At 43.6% G+C, this 27,314-nt stretch overlaps 1 non-coding gene across 1 annotated transcript; it reads right to left on the bottom strand.

Moving 5' to 3' along the window:
* Window positions 1-11,340: 11,340 nt before the first annotated feature.
* trnas-gcu (transfer RNA serine (anticodon GCU)) lies at window positions 11,341-11,422 on the bottom strand. Its single transcript has one exon. It is a non-coding gene; the product is annotated as a tRNA-Ser (tRNA).
* Between the last annotated feature and the right edge of the window lie 15,892 nt (window positions 11,423-27,314).

The raw sequence follows: 27,314 nt of genomic DNA, 5'->3' as shown, positions 1-27,314 counted from the left end.
AGTCATAATATTATAAATGGGGGCAAGTATTCCCTTCCGCCCCGCTTTTGAGCAGGAGCTGTCCCAACCTCGGAAATACATGCGCCTCTCTCTCGTCATTCCATCCCAGTTTCCAATTGGATCTTCGTGCATGCTTCATACAGTTTCTCTGATTCCGGTTCTGGAACTAGGATTATGTGTGATTTCATGCAGCAATTGGTCCTGCCTTCTGTGGGCAAAGTGATGAAGTAGCCGAAGTTCATATATAATGATATTGAAGCATACGTTTCAACAATATTCTGCAATCTCCCAAGAGTTTGGAGAGTTTCATTAATCCCATTCTCCTGTACGCTCATTCATGGAATCTCCACAGTCTCTGGGGACGCTAAAGTTAAAGATTCGATTCATTCTGCTTTCCCACATGCCTGTCGCTATGTCCTGATATTGTACATTCTTCCTGACATTTCCTCTGCTACCATACAGGTTGCAGTTTGCAAGCGTGCTATGTGGAATGCTGTAACCGTTTAGTAGTTCGAATTTTATGTTGCGATTGCAGCGACCTCGGCTAGAATCCACATCATGGCAGTAAGTTCTCTCAAAGTTTTACTTTTGGTGAAACACGGTCAGAAATTAATCGTTTTTACAAGATAATATTCTCCGAGGTGATGATCGGTTTTCCATCGAATTTTGTTCTCTGATATTTCTACGTTTCATGTATCAGGATTTTAACCCAAAAGTTCTCGAAGATGTCTCTCCCTCGCACTCTCCCTAACTCTCTTTTCCGTCTCGCGTCCCATTTGACTGAGGCATTGCACAATCTAACATACACTTTCACGTTGATCCCATCCAGTCTGTGCCGTTGCATTCACTGTTGCCCCAATCTCTTCATTGGCACCTTCAAATCATTCGATCCGTTGGGATAGCTTGGCTGTGACATCAATTCACTTTTAGCAGCTTTTACTGACATGGACAAGAGATTATTGGAGTGTGAGGCTCAATAAAAGGGCATAAGGAATAATTGGGGAAAAGAGACTCTATTGGAAAAGATCCCCCGTGAGGGATTTCTGCGATAGCCTCGTGGTATTATCGCTGGATTGTTAACACATCAAAGCCAGGTAATATTCTGGGGAGAAGGGTTGGATTCTCACCACGCCACGAAAATGATAGTTTGTGAATGCAATAAATGCCTAGAATTAAGAATACGTTGTATGAAAAACCCATGTGTTTCACTGACGTCCTTGAGGGAAGGAAACTACCGTCCTTATCTGGTCTGGCGTCCACGTGACTCCAAACTGGAAGGCAATAAATGCTGTAGCGCCACCCCCGATGCTGTTACAGAATAGAAATATGTTCATTCGGCTCATTGCTAGAATTGTCCAGGGATGAGTCGCACTGGGAGAGTTGCAGGAGAGATTCACTCGGATAGTGCCGTAACTGAAATTGTGCATTGAAAAATACCTTGATTGTTTGCTAAGTCTCCGATCTGTTAGAATGACCATGTGAGCTTCACTTCTTTCATATGTAAAGTGCAAAGCTTTTTTATTTTAAAGTTTCATTCTCAGGTGATGTTTAACAACTGGTGTCTGCCCCCCTGTGCTGCTGTCTGTTCCATAATATTTAGACTGATTCTAATTTATAAAAATGAGTTACCAGAGACTTACATGGAGTCATGCAGTTTTTGAGCAACGTACAATGTAACTCTGTACGTACAAATTCACCCCACAGACGTGTGTGTGTGTGTGTGCGCGCGCGCACGCGCGCGTGCGCACTCGTGTAGGAGGGTCTTTGTTTGTAGATAGGGCAATAGGATCACCTGTACTGTGACATGAACCCAATGACCATGGGTACCAGTCTGCGGGGGCACTTTTAGCTGCTGCCTGTTCCAAAGACCGCCTTGTAGGGTTGTCACCCGAAGATCCGAGTTCGAATGTCCTGGATCACTGAAGTGCTCTCCAACTGGGAAGGGGTACACCTGTCTGTTGATTGATGTGCAGCGCCGATTCCGTTGTTGTAGCCTCTGCTCAGCTTCACCAATGTACCATGTCTTAAGGCATTCTTGCCTGTAGAGTGTTGGTTTTTGTTTAGATGAGCGTCAGTCTAAACATTATGGCATGGACGCAGCACACAGGGACTAGCACCTTCAACATATTATCTGTGCTGACACTAATTGGTAAAGCCCACCTGAGAATGTAACTGTGAAAAGAAAGTTTTTCGATTTACATAAGAAAGAAATGAACCTAACATAGTCATTCTAACAAATGGAAGACTTAACAAGCAATCAAGGTATTTTTCCAATGTATAATTTCAGTGACATTACACTGTAACCGTTCGCTATACATTCTGTACCTTACCACTGTGTACTCCACAACCACCTGATGAAGGAGCAGCTCTCCAAACGCTATTGCTTCCATTAAACTTGTTGGACTATGACCTGGTGTTGTGCGATTTTTAACTTTGTATTAGAATGCGGATCTCACAATTAAAATAGAGACGAAGAAGCATTTATTCTCTCAGACAGTTCCGTATCAGTGGACTTTCTTGGAGCAGAAGGCTGTTGAGGAAGTGTCATTAGGTGTAATGAGGCTGAGATCGGTAGATCTTCAAACAGCAAAGACATCAAGCATTATGGCAAAAGGCAAGAAAGTGCAGTTCAAGGTTAACAGATCAGATATGAAACCATTCAATAGTGGAACAGACTTGGTGGTCTGAATGGTGAGTATTTGTTCCTAAAATTGTTGGCCTTAATATGAAGCTGCAAAACAGACCTGAGTAAAACGTGCCAAATTTTTAAAAAGCGTGGTCCCCCAGAGCACTGAACCGAGGTGAAATGTACAAAGAACAACACACAAAGGGCAGACAATATTGGGTAATTGATCCGAAGTGATCAGTATACCAAGTTAAACAGGAAAACCGATATTCAGTATCTACATTGAACCTGGCTCCACGAGGCATGTAGTTAACTTTCACAAACCACTATTCCCCTTCCGTTTTCCTGACGCCCCCTCCGTTCTTGTTTTAAACTGATTGAACGTCAGGCAATTGCCAATGACATTGCTGATTTGGAACTGTAGCATATAGAACATAGAACATGAGAGTGCAGTACAGGCCCTTCGGCCATCGATGTTGCGCAGCCATGTCATACTAATCTGAAGCCCATCCCATTACAAAATTCCATGTACGTCCATATGCCTCTCCAATGACGACTTAAATGCACTTAATCTTGGCGAATCGACCACCGTTACAGGCAAAGCATTTCATGTCCTAACTACTCTCTGAGTAAAGAAACTACCTCTGACATCTGTCTTATACCTTTCTCCCCTCACTTTAAAGTTGTGACCCTCGTGTTTGCCGTCCCCAAACTTGGAAAAAAACTCTCCCTGTCCACCCTATCTAAACCTCTGATTATCTTGTATGTCTCTATTAAGTCACCTCTCAGTCATCTCTCCAACGAGGACAGCCTCAAGGCCCTCAGTCTTCCCTCATAATACATTCCTTCCATACCAGGCAACAGGCTAGAAAATCCCCTCTGCACTCTTTCCAAAGCGACAACATCCTTCTTATAATGCGGAACCAGAACTGTTGACAATACTTCAAATGTGGCCGTACCAGATCTTTGTACAGCTGCAGCATAACCTTCTGATTCCAGAACTCAATCCCTCTATTAGTAAAGGCCAAAACACTGTTTTCCTTCTTAACAACCCTGTCAATCTGAGTGGCAACTTTCAGGGATGTGTGTACATGGACACCGAGATCTCTCTGCTCATCTGCACTCCCAAGAATCTTACCATTAGCCCAGTACTTTGCATTCCGATTACTCCGTCCAAAGTGTATCACCTCACACTTGTCCACATTAAACTCAATTTGCCACCTCTCAGCCCAGCTCTGCATCCTATCTATGTCTCTCTGCAACCTACTACATCCTTCGTCACGATCCACAACTCCACCAACCATAGTGTTGCCCGCAAATTTACTAACCAAACCTTCTAAGCCCTCATCCAGGTCATTTATAAAAATGACGAATAGCCCTGGACCCAACATCGACCCTTGCGGAATGCCGCTAGTAACTGGACACCAAGATGAACATGTTGCATCAACTACAACACTCTGTTTTCTTTGAGTGAGCCAATTACTGATTCAAACTGCTATGTCTCCCACAATCCCATTCCTCCACATTTTGTATAATAGCCTACTGTGGGAATCTCATCGAACACCTTGCTGAAATCCATATACAGAACATCAACCTGCTTACTCTCATCTACCTGTTTGGTCACTTTGTCAAAAAACTCATAAGATTCGTTAGGCACGACCTTTACAAAACCATGCTGACTGTCCCTGACCAGATTATTCTTTTCTAGATGATTATAAATCCTATCTCTTATAATCTTTTCCAACGCTTTACCAACAACTGAAGTGAGACTCACTGGTCAAACCCTTCTTGAACAAGGGAACCACAGATGCAATCCACCAGTCCTATTCCTGTAGATAATGATGATTTCTGGATCAATGGCACTGGCTCGGCAATCTCTTCCTTTGCTTCCCAGAGGATTCTAGGATAGATCCCATCTGGCCCAGAGGACTTGTCAATTTTTACACTCTACAGTATTTCTAATACCTCTTCCCTGTGAACCTCAATCTCTTCGAGTCGAGATGCAAGTATCTCTGTATCTTCCTCGCCAACATTTTCAGATTATATAGTGAACACTGTGGAAAAATATTTATTTAGTGTTTCCCATGTCTCCTCTGACTCCACACACAACTTTCCACTATTATTCTTGATTGGCCCTAATATAACTCTCGTCATTCTTTTCTTCCTGACATACCAATGGAAAGCCTTCGGGTTAACCCTGATCCTATCCGCCAACAACTTCTAATGTATCCTCCTGGCTCTCATGTCTCCTCCTGGCTCTTCTGAGCTCTCTTATTAGGTCATGCAGGGAAACGATTCCTTCTGATGCACAACATCATTCTGCTTCAAAATATCAGGCAGTATTTCATGTTGATTACTGTAAACGTTAACCTTTAACAAGCCATGACAGTGAAATCACTGAATCCTCATCACTATACTACCAGGGATGATTTCTGTTAACATCACCCTGGACACCAAGAAATTCGCCATTCTATTCTCCCATCCTTCTGTGCGTGATCCCCTCGGCCCAATTCCGGTCTTGTTGGTTGGTTTACAATACTGAGGCTATCCAATCATCTTTGCATTTCAGTTTCTAAAGGATGAGACCTTCTCTCTGAGCTGGCAATGTGCTTGCTCAGTGGTGATAAAACTGTCCTTGTAAACTAGAAAAGTGCTTGAAATAGGCGATTCCTGTTTTTCATTCCAAGAACTTGAGGCAAACCGTTTGGCAGGACAGGAAATAGCGGGCGTGAGCAGTGATCAAGTTTGGCAGCAAGAACGAGGTGAGGTAGTATAAACTACAGAGTAATGGGGAAACAATGGGCAAAGAACACTGGGACGGGAGGGGCTGAATGCTTCCTTTCTTTGCTGTAACCAGACATTGGTGTTGATCTCTGAAACGGGACAACATCAGACCAGTCGATGAAATCTTACTTTCTCCTTGTTTTCTCCCGAGGCCTGTGTCACACTTGGGGAAATGTGTCTGCGTGCTTCAGTCTATGGGTAAAAATGGGGTCCAGTTCCCATCTCAATCTTTAATCCCACTTATTGCGTTTTACGAGATTAAAACGTACCAGAGACATTAGTATTCAGGTGAAACGTCAGAGTTTACAAGGTTACAGACCAAGTGCTGGGAAATGAGATGAAGGGACCCATTTCTGTGCTGTAAACACTCGATAATTCAATCATTTTTGAGGGGAACCATATCTGCAGTGACATAATTCCAAAAACTGTGTTATGAAGAAACGGTTCAACGGCTCCTGCCCTCATCCCTGGTGGTCTAGTGGTTAGTATTCTGCGCTTTCACTGAGTGGCCTGGGTTTCATTACCATTCAGGAAATCAGGACTTCTTGTTCCTGATGCAGAGAGCGCCGCTCTACCAGGAATCTGTTTCATGTCTTACATCAGTCAATACCCCAGCTCATCAAAGAAGGGAAAAGTGCCTTCCCTCTCTCTGCACAGTCGGACAGTTAATCCTTCATTCTCCTCTGATTCCACTTTCCAAAGAATTTCAAAATAATGTCAAAACTGAGTCTCACCTATTTCTTTTCTGTGCTTTTCATCCATCGGAGCTGCAGCGACTAAGTGCGTTGGTTTCTGAAAACGAAACGTCCCCATGAGCAATGTATTGGGATATTCCAGGATTGCCTTCTCTGACAACGGTGGGACATGACTGATGTTGTCTATGATATGGAAGTGCCAGTGTTTGAGTTGAGTAGACAAAGTTAAAAATTACACAATATCTGGGCAGAGTCCAGCAGGTTTATTTGGAAGCACTAGCTTTAGTAGAGCCGCTCCTTCATCAAGTGGGTGTTTTTCTGCAGAAACTTGGTGTGTGTGTCAATATGCGCGATCTTTTGGAAGATCATCTGGGCTTTAACCGATCCGTTCAGGGTGTCGACGGTACCCATGACTTGGAGGTGTTGGTGTTGGACTGGGGTGGATACATTTAATAATCACACAAAGCCATTTTAGATTCCAACAGTTGACAAACACCTGATGACGAAGCAGTGCATGGAACAGTGGTGCTTCCAACTAACTCTGTTCGATACAATCTGGTGCTGTGTGATTTTTACTCTGACAGCTCTTGGTAATGTTTAACTGATCGAAGACAGTGAAAGAACTTTCATTCGTGGAGATGAAAATTTCAAATATTATCCACAACAGCATAACAAAAGTGATTAGGTTGGATTTGTGATGAATCTCCACAATGCGCTTGTGCAAAGTAAAAGTCGAACTTACAACTGCCTGATCCGGAGCCAGCTCTCCGAATGGTTGCACCAATGGCCAGATGCACAGCCAAGATTTTACACGCTGCAGAGCTCTGGTGTAAACAAGGACATGAGCAATAACAGTAACAGTCACAAGGTGAACAAAGAACAAAGATAATCACCATCATGATTCACTTCAATTTGTCCTCAAAAAAACGACCATTCACAATCTGATCAGCCAATCAATGAGGTCACTGCTGATCTTGGAAATTGCAACTGACTTTTCTGCGTTTTCACCATAATTTGAGGTAAACTCCAGCCTAATCATAACATCGCATATTCCCATTAATTTTTATATTTAGATATCGTTAATGACCTGTCCGAATTTGCAGGAAATGAGTGAAAACGTCCTTCCGATGACGTAATCCAGCGCAGAGTCGGCCAGAAATGAAAAGACAAAGACATGAAGCATCACTCTCATTTCTCTCTGTACCAATGCGTTTTCCTGAGTTGAATACTTGCAGGACTTGTCTTTACTATCTAAAGAATTAATTATTTTCCCGGGAAAGATTCTTCATAAATCAATTAACATATGAGGTGTCGAAACATATTTTACTTTAGATTAAAATAGTTGAATATCCTTTCCCCCAGCCTAATGTCCCAATGCTCCCTCCTCTTCCATGTAAATACAAGCTTCTACAGGTGATGTTGGAGCTCCCAACCTGACGTTACAATGCTCCTTGCTGCTCCATGTCAATAGAAGCTGCTTTACTTGAAGTTGGAGCTCCCAGTTTGATGTCCCAATGCTCCCTGTTCCATGTCATTACCAGTGGTGCAGTTGAGTTTAGACCTACCACTCTGATGTCCCAATGCTCCCAGCTGTTACATGTCACTAAAAGCTGGTCCTTGTGTGGTTGGAGCTCCCAGTCTGATGTCCCAATGCTCCTTGCTCCATGTTAGTAGAAGTGGTGCAGCTCAGGCTAGACCTACCACTCTGATGTCCCAATGCTCCCAGCTGCTATATGTCATTAAACGCTGATCCTTGTGAGGTTGGAGCTCCCAGTCTGATGTCCCAATGTTCCCTCCTCCATATCAATAGAAGCAGTCCAGTTGAGGTTGGATGTATCACTCTGATGTCCCAATGCTCCCTGCTGCTACATGTCATTAAAAGCTGCTCCAGGTGAGAGTGGAACTCCCAGACGGTTCTCGCAAAGCTCCTTGCTCCATGTCAACTGAAGCTGCTCCAAATGAGGTTAGACCTTGCATTCGGATGTTCCAATGCTCCCTGCTGCTCCATGTCAACTGAAGCTGCTCCAGGAGTGGTTGGAACTCCCAGACTGATGTCACAATGCTCTCTGGTCCACGTCAAAAGACGCTGCTCCAAATGAAGTGGGAGCTCCCATCCCTGGCACCTCACACACTTCTATACCATCATAGAAATACTGCCCACTGATCATCCCCACCACTGGACCAATGGTGGAATAACTACATCATGAGAACCTAATATTATTTTTAGTCACCACCGAATCATTATTTCCAAAAGTCATTCTTTCTTAAACCTTATTTCGCATGTGCATACTGCAGTCCATCCGAAGTAAGATAATGGTGCTAATTGATGTATGCTTAATAAAAATTACATCCTATTTTTCATGTTGAGTAACTGCGAGTTAACAAGGACAATGTTTGTATTCAAAACACACTTTTATTCCAGGTGAGAGAATGTAGTTTGCATTATTTAAAATGAACTTGTTCACTGCGTAAAATGATCAAAAAGATCTCAATTTCAAAACAACATTGGTAACGTTGTCATCCATCTTGAAATGTGGTGTCTTCTTCTTTCAACCAGACGGGTATTATATCAAAACGTCTATTACTGATATGCGTATAGACACTTTAAATCGCAAGGATTGTGAAGGTTTGTAACTCAGGTTGAGGTTTAAGGTGTAGGTTTGCTCGCTGAGCTGTAGGTATGATATCCAGACGTTTCATTACCTGGCTAGGTAACACCTTCAGTGGCGACCTCCATGTGAAGGGAAGCTGTTGTCTCTTGCTTTCTATTTATATCTTTCTCCTGGATGGGGTTCCTGCGGTTTGTGGTGATGTCATTTCCGGTTTGTTTTCTGCGGGGTTGATAGATGGCATGTAGATCTATGTGCTTGTTTATGGCGTTGTGGTTGGAGTGCCAGGCCTTTGGGAATTTTCTGGCATGTCTTTGCTTAGACTGTCCCAGGATCAAGGTGTTTCCCAAGTCGAATCGGACTACCAAGACTCCATAAACCAGGAGGCCCCCCTCAGACCCATAGTCTCATTACCCGGAACACCAACTTACAGACAGGCCAAAGGACTACACGCAAGACTGAATGCCTCATAGAAGAGTCACAGCACTCCATCCACTCCACCCAGGAGTTCCGAAAAATCATCAAAAACACCAAAATAGAGGAAGAAGAAGCAACGATCTCATTCGACATAACAGCACTGTTCACCTTCATCAACATCGACCTGGCAAAGGAAACACTTACCACACTTTTAGAAGAGACCATCACAGACGCACCAACAACCATCAATCACATTACCAACGAAAACATCATGAAGCTAGTGAACCTGTGCCTCACCACCCACTTCACTTTCAACAACATATCTACAAACAAACCAACAGCACACCCATGAGATCTCCGCTATCAGGATTCATAGCAGAGGCGGTTATGCAAAGACTAGAACAAACACCCCTACCAACAATCAAACCAAAAATCTGGGTCCGCTACGTAGATGACACCTTTGCCATCACAAAAGAAAACAAGATAGAAGAGACATTTGACATCATCAACAACACCTTCACAGGCATAAAGTTCACCAAGGAGGAAGAAACCGACAACAAACTCGCATTCCTGAACGTCACAGTAGAAAGAAAGGACAACGGAGAACTACAAACCTATGTATACAGAAAACCAACAAACACTGACCAAATACTTAACTACACCAGCAACCATCCCAACACACACAAACGAAGCTGTATCAGAACACTATTCCAACGAGCCACCACACACTGCAGCACAGACGAACTTCGGAAAACAGAGGAGAACCACCAATTCAACGTATTCGAGAAGAACAGATACTCAAAAATACAGTTCGCAGATTCCTCAAGAACAAACCACGACAAGCAGACCAAACACAGCCAGAACCCCTAACCACCTTACCATACATCGAAGAAGTTTCAGAAATTACAGCCAGACTATTCAGACCCCTCGGAATCCTAGTAGTACACAAACCCACCAACACTCTCAAACAAAAACCAACTTAAAAGACCCAGTACAACCCAAGGAGAAAACCAACGTCATCTACAAAGTTCCATGCAATGACTGCCACCAACACTATGTAAGACAAACAGGAAGAAAGTTAGCCACCAGGATATACGAACACCAGCTAGCCACAAAAAGCCACAACCTTCTCTCCTTCGTAGCCCTACATACGGATTAAAAATACCACTATTTCGACTGGGACAACACATCTATCCTGGAACAGGCTAAGCAAAGACATGCCAGAGAATTCCTAGAGGCCTGGCACGTCAACCACAATGCCATAAACAAACACTTAGATCTAGATGCCATCTATCAACCCCTCAGAAAACGAACAGGAAATGACATCACCACAAACCCCAGGAACCCCATCGAGGAGAAAAATATAACTAGAAAGCAGGAGACAACAGCTTTGCTTCAATTGGAGGTCGCCACTGATGATGATGTTACCTAGCCAAGTAATGAAACGTCTGGATATCAAAGTTACAGCTTAGTGAGCAACCCTACACCCTATATTTTAAATCATTTTTCATGTTTATGTTGCATGAATCTTACGGTTATTGATCCACACTTTAGTTTCACTCCCTATAGGTAACATGCTGATTTCTCCAGTTGTTCATAGTTCAATGTGATGCATCCAGTGTGTGCATAACGAGAAGGAGCTTGCTTCCCACATCTTGTGTTTATCTGTGCCTTATGTCCAGCATTCATCAATGGCGAGAGCAAGGGGCGAGGGCGAGACCAATGTGTAAGTCTCTCCGTGCGCATGCACGGCACCCACAGCGGCAATTCTCCACTGTGCATTTACACCCAGTTCTCTGTGCCCCTAAACCCACACCCTGCCCCTTTGAAATATCTCCATTATTTTGTGCTGTTTCGCTGTTCTCTTCTCACCAGGATGAATAACTTCTACTCAACCTCCTCCAGATTTCATCTGACAAAACATTCATTAAGAATCCCTTTGCATAAACATGCACTTCGCAGCTCTCGGTATTTGATTTTCCTGGATGTCTTTCATACGAAAAAACGTTCACAGCAGCTTGTAATGAAAAAAAAAATCGCGTTTCGTTTCATTAGCCCAAAGCAACCTCCATTTCAATGCAGTTTCGTCAAACGGCACAAACTATTCCTTGCGATTTTGTAATAGCGACAAAGCATATAAACTGACCGTTGGAGCTCCAGTTTTAATGCAACAGCTGAAAACAGCAGCATTGAAAACCGTTAATGACAGCGACGAGAGTGGGATTCGAACCCACGCGTGCAGAGCACAATGGATTAGCAGGCCATCGCCTTAACCTCTCGGCCACCTTGTCACAGACGCTCGAAAAGCTATGACCTTATGAATAATTGAATTTCGTAAATTATGCAGAGCAGCAGATGTTTCTCCCTGGTGTTGGTGAAATGAGAAACAACACAGTCCAAGACGATGGTCTGACCCCTGGGTTGTGGGGCAAGTGCACTCCCACTGTCACACTGTGCACACATTTTTCTGAACAAAAATGAGGAAATGACTATGTAACAAGGTCAGTTGAATTCTGTGAAATTTGAAGTCAACGGAATGAAGAACCCGAGACAGCAGGAGGTGTTCTTACAATAAAGAGTTGGATAGAGCTCTTAACGATAGTGGAATCAAGGGTTATGAGGATAAGGCAGGAACAGGATACAGATTGAGGATGTTCAGCCATGATCATAATGAATGGTGGTGCTGGCTCGAAGGGCAGAATGGCCTACTCCTGCACCTGCTGTCTATTGTCTATTCAACTGCCTGTCAGGAATTGTTTTCCAGACTGGAGGAGAGTGCATAGTGCTCAATGTCATTATTCCGAAGACCTAACTTCCGCTCAGATGTTTTTGACACGCACTTGTGTACAGAACAGACAATTTCAAAATCCAAAATATGGCTAAACTGACAATTGAACTCAACAATGCAAAAACCTTGATGTGTATCATTTTCCTGGGCCGTGTGACACCAAGTCACTGTATGATCACAGGAACACAGTGAGCAAGTGTCAGAAGGAAAATGAGTGCAGTGGCAGAGCGTATACTGGGAATAGCAGTTGACACAAGGGGAAGTGCATTTCCCACAACAGGAACACTTCCCAAACAGCGGAATGCGGTGGAAGAATTCAGAGGGAGTTTGCACTATGAAATTTGCTGCCAGAGACACAATGAAGAACTGTCATTGAGTCTGTTCAAGATGAAGATTTTAAGATTTCTACAGATGCAAAACAAAATAAAAAGCTCATGAGTTAATGAAGGCAAAAGATGAAATTGTACATTTCATCAATCTACCCATCTTTACAATGAGTAACTCACCACTTTCCTCACTCGGGGACAGAACCACTGGTGAAGATGATCATATAATCCCCGTTTACTAGCCATGGAATCAGAGAAACTCGGTTTCCCAAACGTTAAAGTAAAACCAGGAATGTGGAGGTAAGCATTAATGTGTTGCTCCTGTGCTGAAGGTGACCAGTGCACGGTATCTCTGTTCCAGTATAGTGGGCTGTGCTGTGCCGAAGTTTTAATTTTGAGCCTCACATGGAGCAGCTTTAATTTGTCCTCGTGTTGAGGGGTACGGACAGAAGGTGATATTGAGCAAAGCCAAGTTTATGGGAAAATACCCGTGTTTGTGGATTGAGAAACTACCTCTTCTGGATAATGACTCCTTGATCAACAAAGATACTGCAAGTATCTAAAACGTGAAGAAACATATGTGGAGAGAGAGCCGAAGGTGATTTTTCACCAGATGGATAACGTTTCCAATGTGCACTGCTTTAAATTCTGGGAAAATAGATGTTGAACTGATTTCATGTTACACAGTTTGTTACAAACTCACAAAGGTTGTTGCAATAATAAAAAAAGAAATCACATAGGACCGTTTGAATATTGTATTGAACTGAATTTTGGTGTGAGCATATTTTATCTTAACTGGCGTGCTGCAGAGAAGTACAGAGGGATAACAATACAAAAGGACCCATTCTCCTTGGTGGATTTCTTGGGTGGAGTTAAGAATGTACGAAATGTACATAACATCATGTGAATGTGGTCAAATCTTTAAAGTAGGTGTTGCATCTCCAAGTGACGATTCAATTCCTAGTCATTAGGATATAACTTCTGTATGCAGTTATTTTAGGACATCAGCTCCATTTACCGAGTTTCACCTTGAATAATACGCCACACCTTACCAATCCATGAACTTGTTATACTCAGTCTTATTCAGTTGTACGTGTTCATGAAATATCTTTGTGTCTCAAGTCAACAAATTCGAAATTGTTACGCAACCATACTGACTTTCACTCAATGGTAAATTCTCTCCTTGTTCGTTTGTTCATGTACCTTTTAAACCACTCTGAAGTCAGCTTCTACGTTTTACTTCTGTAAAGTCGTTCACGATTTAAATAACTCTATTGAGTGGAAGAAACTCTCATCCAAACTTTTCTTAATCATTCCCTAATGGTTTTCAAGCTCAAAGGACAGTTATTGCTTCACTCGAAAGAGGGACTTTCCCCGATTTACTCATTCAAACCTCGTGTTATGTGAAAATCTCATTTGTTGACATCAAACTTGCGTGTTTTTGCTCCAGCATTTCCAAATCTCGTGTATAAACTCCGTCATTCTTTCTATCATCCCGATGAAACCGGTTGTGTCTTTTCTGATATTCTTATGTCTTAGTAAACAACGTCACTTGGCTTTCTAATATCTTGCTATCCAGGAAACAGCGTCTGTGCCCTTTCTCACTTCTTTACATGCTTTTGGTGGAGAATGAGGATAAGGATTACACACAATGCTTCCACTGAGTGTGACCTAAAGATTTTACAGTTACACTATGAACTCTTTGCTTTTTCAATACGACGTCTCTATTTATAAACTCCAATAAGGTTAATTACTATCTATCCAGTTCATGAACATCGTCTCCATGGAGACGAAAATTATCTATCACTTCCTTTATTCTTCCACGGAATGTCTGAAAGGTTTGTAAGGCCAACATCTCCATATCCCCGTGTCCGGAGTCAGTCTCAGCTATTTCTAAAGGTGACTGAAGTTCGAATACTTCATAGTGTGTCTCCCGTCATTCCAGTGCAGACTGGTTCTGGACAGTAAATGCCATCACCAAAGGCCACCGTGGATCTGAAATCAACAGTTTTCATATAGTAATAGTCGTACCTATTGGGTATCGTATGTCCATGTTCTTATTCAATTTGTTCATCATTTCTTCGGTCCCTATACTGAATTCTACTGAATGATTAATTTGTGAATGGAGACATTCCCTTCACCACTCATTCGAAGCTCCATGGAACATTAAAAGATTTTATTCATACGCATCCAGACGACAGTCCTGCCATTATTGGGATGAATCAGTGAACATTCCCCATGTATCCTGGAAGGCAAGGATTTCCTTTTCCATTTTAGGAGATCATTACAGCACTGAATCCCATGTGTGCGTTCATTATAACCGAAACAGTTGCAGCAAGACTTTAAAACTAAGATTTTGCTAAGATCTACTTGCATTGGTTGTCCCAAAAATTACATTCCATATTATGGTATGTTTGTGAATGAAAGCACTTTCTGATTCTTGAGCAATTATATTTCAGTTTTGTCAAAAATTATCATTCGCCGTTCTCTCTTTGCCTTTCATTTTCCCGTTTTATATCCCGTATTTTATCTGATTATCTTAAGTTTTCAATAATTTCAATCAATCTCGCTCCTGATTACCAATCCGAGAGAATGCCACAATTTTGTCAATTTAAATTCAGTGCAGCTGTCGGGCGCGGTGACCAAGTGGAAAGGCATTGGTCACGTGAACCAAATAAAAGGAGCCGGCTGGTGGATCTGGCCATTCCATCGTAGTCATATTTAAAACATTTAATATAATCTTTAGCCAAATCATATTTGGCAGAAAACAAGAAAACAAAAACGAAAAAATGGCTGATGTTGAAAATCAAACAAAAACAGACGTTGCTGGAATATTTCAGGATGTCTGGCAGCATCTGTGGAGAGATGGACCCAATGGATGTGAAACGTTAACTGTGATTCATCTGCACAGATGCTGCCACCCCACCTGTGATTTTACAGCAATTTCTGTTTTTGTTTCAGATTGGCAGATTTTGTCGCAGTCCATGAGAACAGTGCTCATTAGAATCAAACAGAGAGCGTGGACCTGGTAGTGTGAAATGAGACAGTAATAATGAATGAGTGGAGAGTATTGTACTGGAAAAGGACAGCAGGTCAGGCAACATCCGAGGAGCAGGAGAATGGACGATTTAGGTATAAGCCATTCATCAGGAATTAGACTTGTGAGTCGGGCAGAGGAACAAAGCTGAAGCCAGGTGCCAACTCGCAGGCACCTCCTCCTACAGACCACGATCACAAACTCTCCTCCCCTCACCAAACCATCATCTCCCAGACCATCCACAATCTTATCACCTTTGGGCACCTCCCAGCCACAACCTTCAACCTCATTGTCCGGGAACTGCGCACTCCACAATTCTACCTCCTTCCTAAGATTCAAAAACCTGACTGCCCCAGTCGACCTATTGTCTTATCCTGCACCTGTACCATCCGAATCATCTCTTTCTACCTCGACACAATCCTCTCTCCCCAGTTCAGGAAATGCCCACTTACATTCGTGACACCCCTATGCACTTCACCTCCTTCAGGAATTTCATTTCCCTGGCCCTCAACACGCGATATTCACCATGGTCATCCAGTCCCTGTACAAATCCATCTGCAATGACAGAAGTCTGCAAGCCTTCCATTTCTTAATCTCACACCATCCCAACAGGTCCCCTTCCACCAACATCCTCACCCACTTGACTGAACTGGTCCTCACAATCAACAACTTCACTTTCCAAATCTCCCACTTCCTCCATCGACACTGGTAGTCATGGGCACCCACATAGGACCTAGCTATGTCTGCGTGTTTGTCAGATAAGCGGAACTGTCCATCTTTCACAGTTACACAGGCACCATCCTACACCTATTCCTACGTTACATTGATGAATGTATTGGCGCCACTTGGTGGTCCAACGAAGAGGTTCAATAGCTCACCAGCTTTACCAAAACCTTCCACACCAACCTCAAATTTATCCGGATCATCTTGGCAACTTCCTTCGCCTTCCTCGACCTCTCCATCACCGTCTCTGGCGACTGACTAATTAAAGACATATACTGCAAGCCCACCGACTCCCAAAGGTATCTAGACTACATCTCCTCCAACTCTATCTCTTGTAAAAACGACATTCCTTATTCCCAATTCCTCCGCTTACACCACATCTGTTCCGCCGGATGACCAATTGGACCTCAGAAAGACCCAGTTGGTCTCCTTCCTCCACGGTCACAAACTGCCTTTCCACGTTAGTTGACAATGCCCTCCAGTGCATCACCTCCACTTCACGCACCACCACCCTTGAGCCCCATGCCTGTCAACGCAACAAGAAAAGAACTTCCTGGTGCTCACCTTCCACCCCACCAACCTCCGCATAAAACGCATCATATTCTGCCACTGATGCCACCTCCAAACAGACGCCACCACCCGAGATATATTTCGCTACCCAGCTCTGCCAGCACTCCAGAAAGACCACTCCCTCCACGACCCCCTCTTGAGGAAGACACTTCCCCCCACCAGCACATAACCTTCTCCTGGCACCTTTGACTGCCACCAAAGTGAGGGTGAAACTAGCACCCACACAACTCTCATCTCCAACCAACTCCCGAAGGGACCGTTCCACATCCGTTGGAAATTCACCTGTACAAATACCAATGTCATCTACTGCATCCGTTGCACCCAGTGTGTTCTCCTCTACATCAGGGAGACAGGATACCTTCTTGCAGATCATTTCAGAGAACATCTCTGGGACACCCGCACCCACCAACTTCAGCGTCCCGTGGCTGAACACTTCAACTCCCCCTCCTCCCCAATCAAAGGCTCGCAGGTACTGGACCTCCGCCACGGATAAACCGTTACCCACCCAACGCCTGGAGGAGGAATGCCACACATTCCGGCTTGGGACCCTTACACCACGCGGGATAAATGTGAATTCGAACAGTTTCCTCATTTCCCCCAAGCATAAGCCTTCAACTCGCCACTGCACACTCGACCCATTCCATCACTGCCACTTCTGACCTCTTATATTCTCCGTTCTATTCATCCATCTATTGCTTTCCAGCTATTTCCCCTCAACCACACACCACTTCCATTTATCTCTCAGCCCCGACTCACAAGCCTTATTCCTGATGAAGGGCTTAAGCCTGAAACTTGAATTCTCCTGCTCCTCGGATGCTACCTGATCTGCTGTGCTTTTCCAGCATCACACTGATCTCCAGCATCAACTCTGATCTCCAGCATCTGCAGCCCTAACTTTATCCTTGGAATTATCAATGACCTTGGCATGAGGATATCCTTCGATATCAGTGATCACACTGTAACTGATTTTTCCATTTATTTTGGGTGAGGGCAGGCTGGATCTGGGATGAGCACTTAACACCTAAACAACTGGAATAGTATCAGATAGCGAAGTTAGGGCGGGCTGAAATGAAGTGGAAAATTCTGCCAGAAAATGGGTCAGTACAACTGCATCACATCACCCAGATTGTAAAAGACTCGCACAAGGAGAAAATCAACTTCAGTGTAGGCACAATGACAGGTCAAGTGGAAAGGAGACAATACAACACACTGAGGTGCAGTGGAATTATTTATGTGAAAGGATTCGATATATAAGCTGCACCTTTACATATGGACAGCCCTCACATTGGAAAAAGGAATTTCCTGCAGTGTAACGGCGTCTTTTGCCTGTGACATCACAATGTTGAGAGACACTGACATAGTTTCTTCTGTAGCAGCATGGCCGAGTAAAAGCATGATCGTCCCATTAACCAGAACTCAATACTTCAAAGCTCTCCACTGCGCTATCCAACTTATTTGCTGCTCCTTTAGTCAGATCTCAATCGCTTCACTGTGTATCTTCTTCTGCTTCCAGCTTCACGGAAACACTTGGAACGTGAACAAATCCACTTTCCACTTTCACCAATCTTTTGCAACTCCCGAGATGGCACAGGTACGAGTGACCGATTGGCCTTCTCGATCGCTCTCACTCTGGTATGATCTGAATAATAAAGTGGACTGTGTCTGATCGGCAGAATGTCCCCACCGAGACGGTGCTGTGTATGCCATCCTCGGGGACTGAGCTGTCTCTATTGGCAGAGTATTCAGCCATTTCCCTCCACTTGCAGGCATTATGAGGGGATGTAAAACGGATATGCTCTGAAGCTTCCTCTTACGGGCACAGCCAGGTGCAAGAGCGCCGCTGGAACCTAGCAACTTTGATTGCGATCTTTTTCCAAATGTCATTTATTTGAGAGAGAGAGAAAGGTGCTGAGCTGGAGGGAAAGACAGAAATGGGCTGTGGACTCTCTTCCCTCAGTAAAATTCAAATCAGTGCATTTTTGTGCTGTCCATTTGATGTTCAGAATCAATCTTCACAGAACAATCCAGCGGAAAGGCTTTTGTTTCAGAGGCGTCGGTTTCTTTGCTGCAATCGGGCATCAGTTAACGTATGAGTCCCAACTGTCCCAGATGAAGTGACTCCGAATGAAACCCTCACTCACTGAGAACCATCCCCACAACCAGGAGCTGCGGGGCTGCAGACAGTCCAAAGCAGAAGGGAGGATTAAAAGCGAGCCATTATTTCACCCTCAGCCACTCTGTCAGAGCCAGACAGAGGGACGGCAGAGACGTGTGACGCCATTCACGTGCCGACAGAAGCCGTTCAGCCCATCGAGTCCACGGCAAATCTCTATCGCTTGCTTCTCTCTGAGGTTATTCATCATCAGTGATGCTTGTTCTAATAATAGGGAACTGTGTCTGTCTGGAAATGCTGTCTCCAACATACTGAACCACATGTCATTCACGGCTGTTCATTTCACCGGAGAACCCTGCTGTGTGACACAGCGTGGGGAAGAACTGCAAGGCGTCAGGGGCACGGTCCACACCACAACTGATTTCCCTCAACTTCGCCAGTGTATTCCCAGCTCAGGCAAGTGACTTTGCAAATCAGGTCATAACAGACCGACGGAGAACAGCAAAAACATCTTTCATAACTTCAAACGTGTGTTTCCTTAAATGTATAAATGTGGCGGGTCTATCTATTTCAGATACCATTCAGTATAAGGACGCAAAAGGCATATCAATATGTAATACGAAGAACGGAGCACTGTTATAGCAAAATACTGGCAGTGGCAGTACACACACTGAAAGCTGGAATTGTAATCGAGCAGAGGATGCTTTTCATTCATTAATTTCTGGATTATGCGCCCACCACGATCCCTCTGGGCCGCTCTGTTATCGCTGACCACAGCAGTTTCACGCAGTCTTCAGGTTTTTGTAGCATGTCCCTTCGAGGATGACGTCAAAAGATCTTCACTGTTATTGTCTGATACGTTGTTTCACAGATGTGTCCCGGCTGCGTCAATATAACTACTGTGTAACTTCGCCAATGCTGCTGTTTTAATTGTAATTTCAATCAGGATCACAAAATGTGTCACACTGCAGACAGAGTCCATGCAGCCCACCTTCGCTCTGCTGGCTCCACGCAATGAGGAAATGACTGTGTTTTGATTGATTGATTGTCACATGTACCTAAGTACAGTGGAAAGCGTTGTTTGCGAAAGGTAAAGGCGGATCAGAGTAATCAAGGACATGCAGATCACAGCGTGAGAAAAGCAAAATTTGACCAGACTCGGGAATTCAGGTTACTATGTATAATACGTGCGCTCAGCAAAATCCAAATTGGCAAGATCAGCATTACTTCAAGTTAGACAATTCATTTCTCAGAGCAGCACCGGCCGAGAAGAAACGGTTTTTGAACTTGCTTGTGTATGGTTTCAAGCTTTGGAATCTTTATCTGAACTCGATCTCATCGAAATCATATCTTCTCAGTCAAAAATGAAGTAGTGTGCAAAATTCCAAGGCTCATCTGCAAGGTGAACCCGAGACCTCTCACACCTATGTCACCTGACTGAGGCAATATCACACCCGAGACAAACAAGCGAGAACGGCGCCAGACGTGGTAATCATAAACGAGGTGAGTTTTTTGCTATTTCTGCTGTTTCAGAGTGAAAGAAGCACCGAGTTTTCATCACAGCTCCTTTCCATTCTGACTCGCTTCTCCCAGGAGGCTGTGCTAGCTGCTTTCGCGGAACAGGGCGGTCTTCATTGAGAACTGGACGAACTCATCTGCCATTGTCACGTAGTGTTGGTGGAGAGCAGCTTGAACGCGGTCTTCACCTCCCTCATTAAACACGGGTTTGTCCAGCGGAGTAGGGGTCAGCTGGGAGTGGGAAGTATGGAAATTCTGGAAAGGTGTAGAAAAGTGAGATCGTGCATGCACAAGAAATCATCTTCTTTTGGGAACCCTTGTCCAAATAATGCGATCTGAGACAGATAGAAAATGCAGAACTGTGAGCAAAGAGTGAATCTCTCCCCATTATTCAGGAACAGTGTCTGTGCTTCTCGAAGTCACGGGGAGGCTTCTGCTGTCTGAATTAGCATGGGATATTAATGCACCAAATCCTGTCGCTCACGCAGCTGATGTGATTTCCACGTTGCCTCCAGTTCAGATCATAGATTTCACAGCTCACATCATCCCAGAGTGACAGGAAAGAGAAGGACGCGATTTAGATCATCATCTTAACACAACCTGGGGATAAATTGGATGTGGGAGAGCGGACAGCCTCGACTGATTCCAGCATATACAATCCCACTGTTCACAAGATCTGACCACATGGAAAGAAATGACACAGTGACAAGATGTATTGAATCCGATTCCAAGCAAAACAGAAGCCGATGGAATGAAAAGAGCCATGAGAGCGGGAATGTAACATTATCTGTGAGGAAGTTGTTTTCCAGACTCGAGGAGAGTGCACAGTCCTGTTTCCAGGGGTCAATATTTGGATAAGTAGACTGAATCAGCATCGGAATTAGTGGTGCTGGAAGAGCACAGCAGTTCAGGCAGCATCCAAGTAGCTTCGAAATCGACGTTTCGGGCAAAAGCCCTTCATTCCTTTATTCCTGATGAAGGACTTTTGCCCGAAATGTCGATTTCGAAGCTACTTGGATGTTGCCTGAACTGCTGTGTTCTTCCAGCACCACTAATCCAGAATCTGGTTTCCAGCATCTGCAGTCATTGTTTTTACCTCGTTGAATCAGCATCGGCTATTCTTGTACTGCATCTTTTGTACAATGTTGCAAAAGTACGGGCCTTTTCTATCGAGGGGACAACTTCAAAATCCTCAATGATGCAAAACACACAAATGAGGCGAACAACAAAGCAACCGCAGAAACTCGTGTTACGTCATGGGGGAAACACCCGGCTCAACTTTTGCTCAAATTCGCTCTCTGTCAAATTCCTGAGCCTGAGATTCGAATGGTCTCTGTTAATAAAAACTGTTCGCATCTCACAGCTTCAGTATTTAATAGGCCCCTACATGTATGTCTGACAACAGTAATTGATCCCTCACTGTGTTACTCAGCACACGTAGAGAAGAAATAAATATAAGAACAACAGTCATGTATCTGACTGGGATTTGACCCGATGCTGCTGCAGCCAATCGATTCAGCTGTAACTGAAATTACTTCAACCTTTCCTGTGTCGGTAATAAGATTGCACAGCTCAGTGGTGAGTTTTCATGCTTTGAATTGGACCCAGCATCCTTTCTCAGGTTGAAATTTACTGGGATATAAAGGCACGGTGAAAGACACGGTAGAGTTTACTGGAATATAAAGACGTTAGGAATGACACGGTCAGTGTTCACTTGATACAAAGTCGATAAAAAAGACAGACATGACGGTTTCTTTGAGATAACACCACTAGAAAAGGAAAGAGCAGATTTAATGGGAAGGTGGGACAGATAAAGAACCATGCGGGAGAAATCAGGAAAGACTTCGTTGTGTCTGAAGGGAGGTGATCCAGCTAATGTGACGTTGGTAAGAGTAAATCTGAGGGAACTTCCTTCGTTTAAGTGAGTGGAAACTAAAGGGTGGAGTTTCAAAACCAACGGGGAATGATGAAGATGGTTGGAGCAGATTTTTCTTTTTTATTCTGAGAATTATTGAAATCGGAGATGAATTTTCAGAAATAAAAACATTTTAGGAGCTGATTTCATTATAGTTCAAAGGTCGTGTGCAGACACACATGGAGTGAATTTAACAACGATAGGGATTCTGGGCTGCCTGGATGGCGAGGCAAAAGGGACATACTCTCGAAGTGGATAACATTCATCGGAAAGAAATTGCATAATACCTGCACTTGAAAATGCTACGTATAAGAAGAGCTGCTGGCGTTGATAGGTGTTGCAGTTTATTCTACATGAAATATTATATATTGTAAATACACTGAGCTGTTTGGTTTATCTCTGCATTGAATGGAAGTCTGTTAGCTCAGTCCACTGACTAACTAGTTATGTGAAAAGTGAGACCAACAGCTTGGGAGTAATTCTCTCACTGTCTCAGGTTTGCATAAGGATCATCATCTACTCTGCTCTCCTGATCTGTAATACTATGGTGCCTCTAGTGAGTAAGATTTGGCCTGTAGATGGAAAACATCATTATCATTGCCATTTGTTGCCTTGAACATTTGGTCACAATCACTCAAAAGGAGAGTGAGTCCATTTAATACTCACTTATCTCCGCTTAAAGACCCCGGTGACAAGACTCGACCTTATTCAAGTTTGCACCCTCAGCTTCTCCCAACAGCAAAACTACTTGTTATGCCTTTGTCAGAGTTACTGACAACATTCAAACTCCCCAAAGAGATAAATCTAATACTTTCGATTGGATAATGAACTGTGCGTGTTTGCAGGAAATGGAATGATATGAAATGAGTTAAATAGACTTTCCCAGAATGTAATTCAGTGCAGGGTGAGCGATTTGAGAAAAGTCATTAAGCTAAACTTTCACCTCTGTTTCCCTATCCACAGATGGATATTCAACTGGGGAATATTTGTAGCTTTGCAGATAATAATTGACAGAAATGTGAAACTAGAGTTTTCAAATAAATGCTACTTTACTCAATATTGATTTCAACTGCGTATGATGCCCTAATAATCCCTTGTCAATGTCAGTAACAGCATCTTTAGATAAGCATTCAACTCACAACCGTTGCATTTTACGCACCTTTAAGTAGCAGGCGCTAAACAATTGCGTGACTGTAGCCGCAGACAAGCCAGCTGGTCACATGTCCTACTCATATCCTTAGGAACTTTAACTCAACTGCCCTACTTTTGCTGTGGTTCTGAAATTAAAGCTAACGCAGACAAGGTGAAACTGACATGGACCTGTGATTATTGAAGCATCAGGCTCAGGAAGGGGACACATAAAAATATGCAAAATAGACTTCATTGAAAAATGGGTTTCCGTTGGTTCCTGCGTTGTTTACAGACAATGTTACATTGCCGCTGTCGCCAGACCTTTCCTTCGATCGGCTTCAATTCGAATCGATAAAACTTCGCAACTTCCTTCTGAAAGTTCATACTGGTCACATGAAACACACTGCATTGAGCAATAATCTCCACCATTCCGACATCCATGAACACGTTTCACGGTTTCCATGAATACCGAGGATGTAGGAGTGTGACGCAAGAATACATTCAATTCCAGTTTAAATTGTAATGTCGGAAGAATGCACAGTAAGATTCAGAATGTCAGAAATTCACGTACGTCTCTGTGTCCAGAAGTGCAGCAAATCAGAGGGGTAATCTGTCCCTGAATCCCCACGTTTGCTTGCTCTATGTGTTCAGTGAAAAACCTGTGTGAAGGAGCATGCAGTCTGACAGAGCGCCTGTGAGAATCCTCGATTGTCTGATCTAAAGCGGCAATAGGAGCTCTCCATTCTGGCTGTGAGAGCGGTGGGGTAAATGGGAGGACCTTGATACTCCGTGGTGTAGATTCACATTTCAATATGTTATTGTTGAAAACCCTCTGTCAGAAACAGCACTGACAGAGAGGAACAGGAGGACGCTATTCCAAACACCGGTCCTACCCCACCATTTGACATTGTCATGACTAACCAAATACATCAATATCTTTCCCCGGTCCATCCAGAACAGCCTGTCGCCCAAAGGGAGAAAGACATTTAAGCAATCGATAATGCCTGTGAAACTATTGGACTGGAATATGCGTTTAGAGACAGTGGGTTTCTGCACGAATTTTGTAGGTTTCGTGGGTTAGCAGTTGATTCTGGTCTGATCATGCTTCAATTGATATGATTCCGTCGAAACTCACCAACAAGGAGGTCAGGAAATTTCTGTGGTAAACAGCAATTTCAAGAACCCCAGACGACGGGAATTAACGATGAATCAGCAGAATAATAATTGATTCAGCTGATATCTGAACGCCGATTCTGGTGAAACCCAAAACAACAAACTTTGTATAGCAATGTTAACAATGCTGTAGAAATCTAACGCGCTTTTCATTGCACCACTGAGCCGCGCTAGCCATAATTTTACTGTACCCAAAGTTGTGGTTGTCGTGGAGAAAATGTAATAAATCTCCAGGAGATGCGGAGAGTTCTTCAAGGAGTAGATCTTTTATTAGCAGACAAAAAGCCGTGCCACACAGAAAGCAAATTCTTGAACGACCCCGAAACTCAGGGTCCGTGGCTCTTTATACCCTTTCTTTAATTATATTTCTATTAGCTTACCAGGATGCCCAACTGTGTTAGTCAGAATTATTTCACTCCAGGTATACAATAAACCATTATCGCTCTACTTCTGCCAATAGGGTTTTTCTATTGTCACGATTATGTATTTTACTGCCACATCTGCTGCAGTGATCTTACAAACCAGACTAACCTGTCATGATTAGATTTTTAGCTACCCCATCTGCCACAATGTTTTCCTGTCCCAAGCTGATTAGATATTTAACGTCTTTTTTTCTGCTACAAAGGTTTCAAGCAGGCTGACGCAACTATCAATTAAATATTTAAAGTCAAGTCCTAAATATTTATTGTCACGACTTGTCCCAAACTGCAATGATGATATTTAGCTGGCAAGGTTGACGTTAATAATTGCTATGATCTCAGCCTGTCACAGTAACCGTTCAGCCCCAGTCTGACTCTGCTAATTCGTGGAGGAGCATTCCACTCTGCTTATCCCATCAGGCCACAGTGGCCCCATCCTACCACAGTGACCTTTTGACTCGTGAAGCATTCCACAGACCCCTTGTAACAGATCGACAGTAGTATCCATGCTTTTACCCTTCCCATGCTTTCATGGTCAGTACTTTCCGTACAGTGTTCGGATCTTTGATCAGATATCTGTTTGTCTTCGTCCAACTTTCCAGGACCTGGTCCTTATCCATGTGTGCTCTAGCTTCTCAAGTATTCTGCTAAGTACTCCTGAAGTGTTTTGATGACTCATAGCTTTACCACTCGTTCAAATAGTGAGTTCCAATGATACAACACTCTCAGAATGAAAATGTTCGTCTTATATCTCCTCTGATTATCCTCCCCCTTGCGTTTAACATAGATCTATGTTTGTAAACACTTCCCATAACAAATTTATTCCTATAACACGTATCTATCCCCTTACTGTACACCCTCCCTCACTCACTCTTCTCCGCTCTCAGATAAAGAGCCTGAGCTAAGCTAATTTATCTTCGCCATGACGAGATTGTCGGGCTGGAAAACTACAGCAGGTCAGGCAGCATCCGAGGAGCAGGAGAACCGACGCTTCTAGCATATGTCTTTCATCAGGAATGAGACGTATAGGTGAGGGCAGAGAGATAAATGGGCGGCAGTTGGGGTTGGGGGGAAGGTAGCTGGGAAAGCGATAATTGGATGGAGGCGGGGGAGAAAGTGATAAGTCAGAGCGGGAAAAGATGAATAGTTTCGGAGGGTTGTGCTGAGTTGGATGCTTCGGACTGTGATAATGTGGGGGAAGGGGAATTGAAGATGATTTATCCCGTATTGTTACAGGGTCCCAAGGCAGAATATGAGGCGTTCCTCTTCCAGGCAGCGGGTGGTAACGGTTTGGCGATTGTCCTGTTCTGCAAACCACATTTCAGGGGAGATGTGAAATACCAAAGCCTAAAAAAAGGACAAAACTTATAGAATCAGAGTTGATGGAATTAGACACAACGCAGACAGAAACCATTTGGCCAATTGAGTCTGCTCTGTGCCGCAGAAGAGATTCACACTCCCCTGCCGATCTTTCTAAACCCGCATCATTGATCCAGCTACAAAGATAGAAATATTTTCAAAAGCTCAGCGGGTCAGGCAGCGTCGATGGAGAGAAATCAGAGTTAACATTGCAAATCAAAAACTGTTCCAAGGAATGTTGACCCCAAATGGTCATTCTGTTTTCCCTGAGCTGCAATTCCTACTTTTGACTTTGCCTTTGTCTTTGATTATACAGTCCATTCAGGTTTTGTTTGCCATCTACCTGAAGTGCACTCATTTGGACAGTGAGAAGGAATCGGACCAATCAGAGGAAACCCACACGGAAGAGAGAGAAAAGGAGCGTGTAAATTCCACACAGTCAGTCACATCAGTCTGGAATCGAATGCGGGTTTCTGGCCTCTTAGCCCTCCCAATCTGTAAGCGCCCGTCCCGGATGCGAATTGAACCCAATCTCACGCAGTGACAGGCAGTGGTATTACCCTTGAGTTCTATGCAAAAAGAAGCCTATGTATCAGTACTGGAAATCAATAATCGATTAACTATCCGAACTCTGTTTTTAAATCACTTGACCGACAGCCTTGTAGGTCTTGTCATCAAAAATTCACATCTAAATACTTCTGAAAGTTATGAGGATTTCTGCCTCTCCAACCTTTGCATGCACTGAGTTCCTTTCAACCACTCGCCGTTTCAAAACGTTTGTCTGCGCATTCACTCAAATCTTCCCTCCTCTGTTCTTAAATCTATTACCCCGTGAGTGATCTCTCCATTATAAGGAAACTTTTATTTCAGTCCACGCCATCCGTATCCCTGATTATTTTTTATATCTCAATCATGTCTTCTCTCGATCTCTTCTGCTCTCAGTCTATCCAATCTCTCTTCATAACAGGAGCTCTTCTACCCAGACAACGTTCTGGCAAATCATCCCTGCATCATTTCCAGTGCTAATGTGGTTGCAGAACTGCACGGAATAGTCTACATAGAGCCGATTGAGCAAGTGAAATAAATGATGTGGAAGTCTGCAGAAAAAGGT

This window comes from Chiloscyllium punctatum, chromosome 14, assembly GCF_047496795.1.
Source record: "Chiloscyllium punctatum isolate Juve2018m chromosome 14, sChiPun1.3, whole genome shotgun sequence".
Lineage (NCBI taxonomy): Eukaryota > Metazoa > Chordata > Chondrichthyes > Orectolobiformes > Hemiscylliidae > Chiloscyllium > Chiloscyllium punctatum.
The sequence above is the reverse complement of the archived record's forward strand: the minus strand, read 5'-3'. Positions and strand labels throughout refer to the sequence as shown.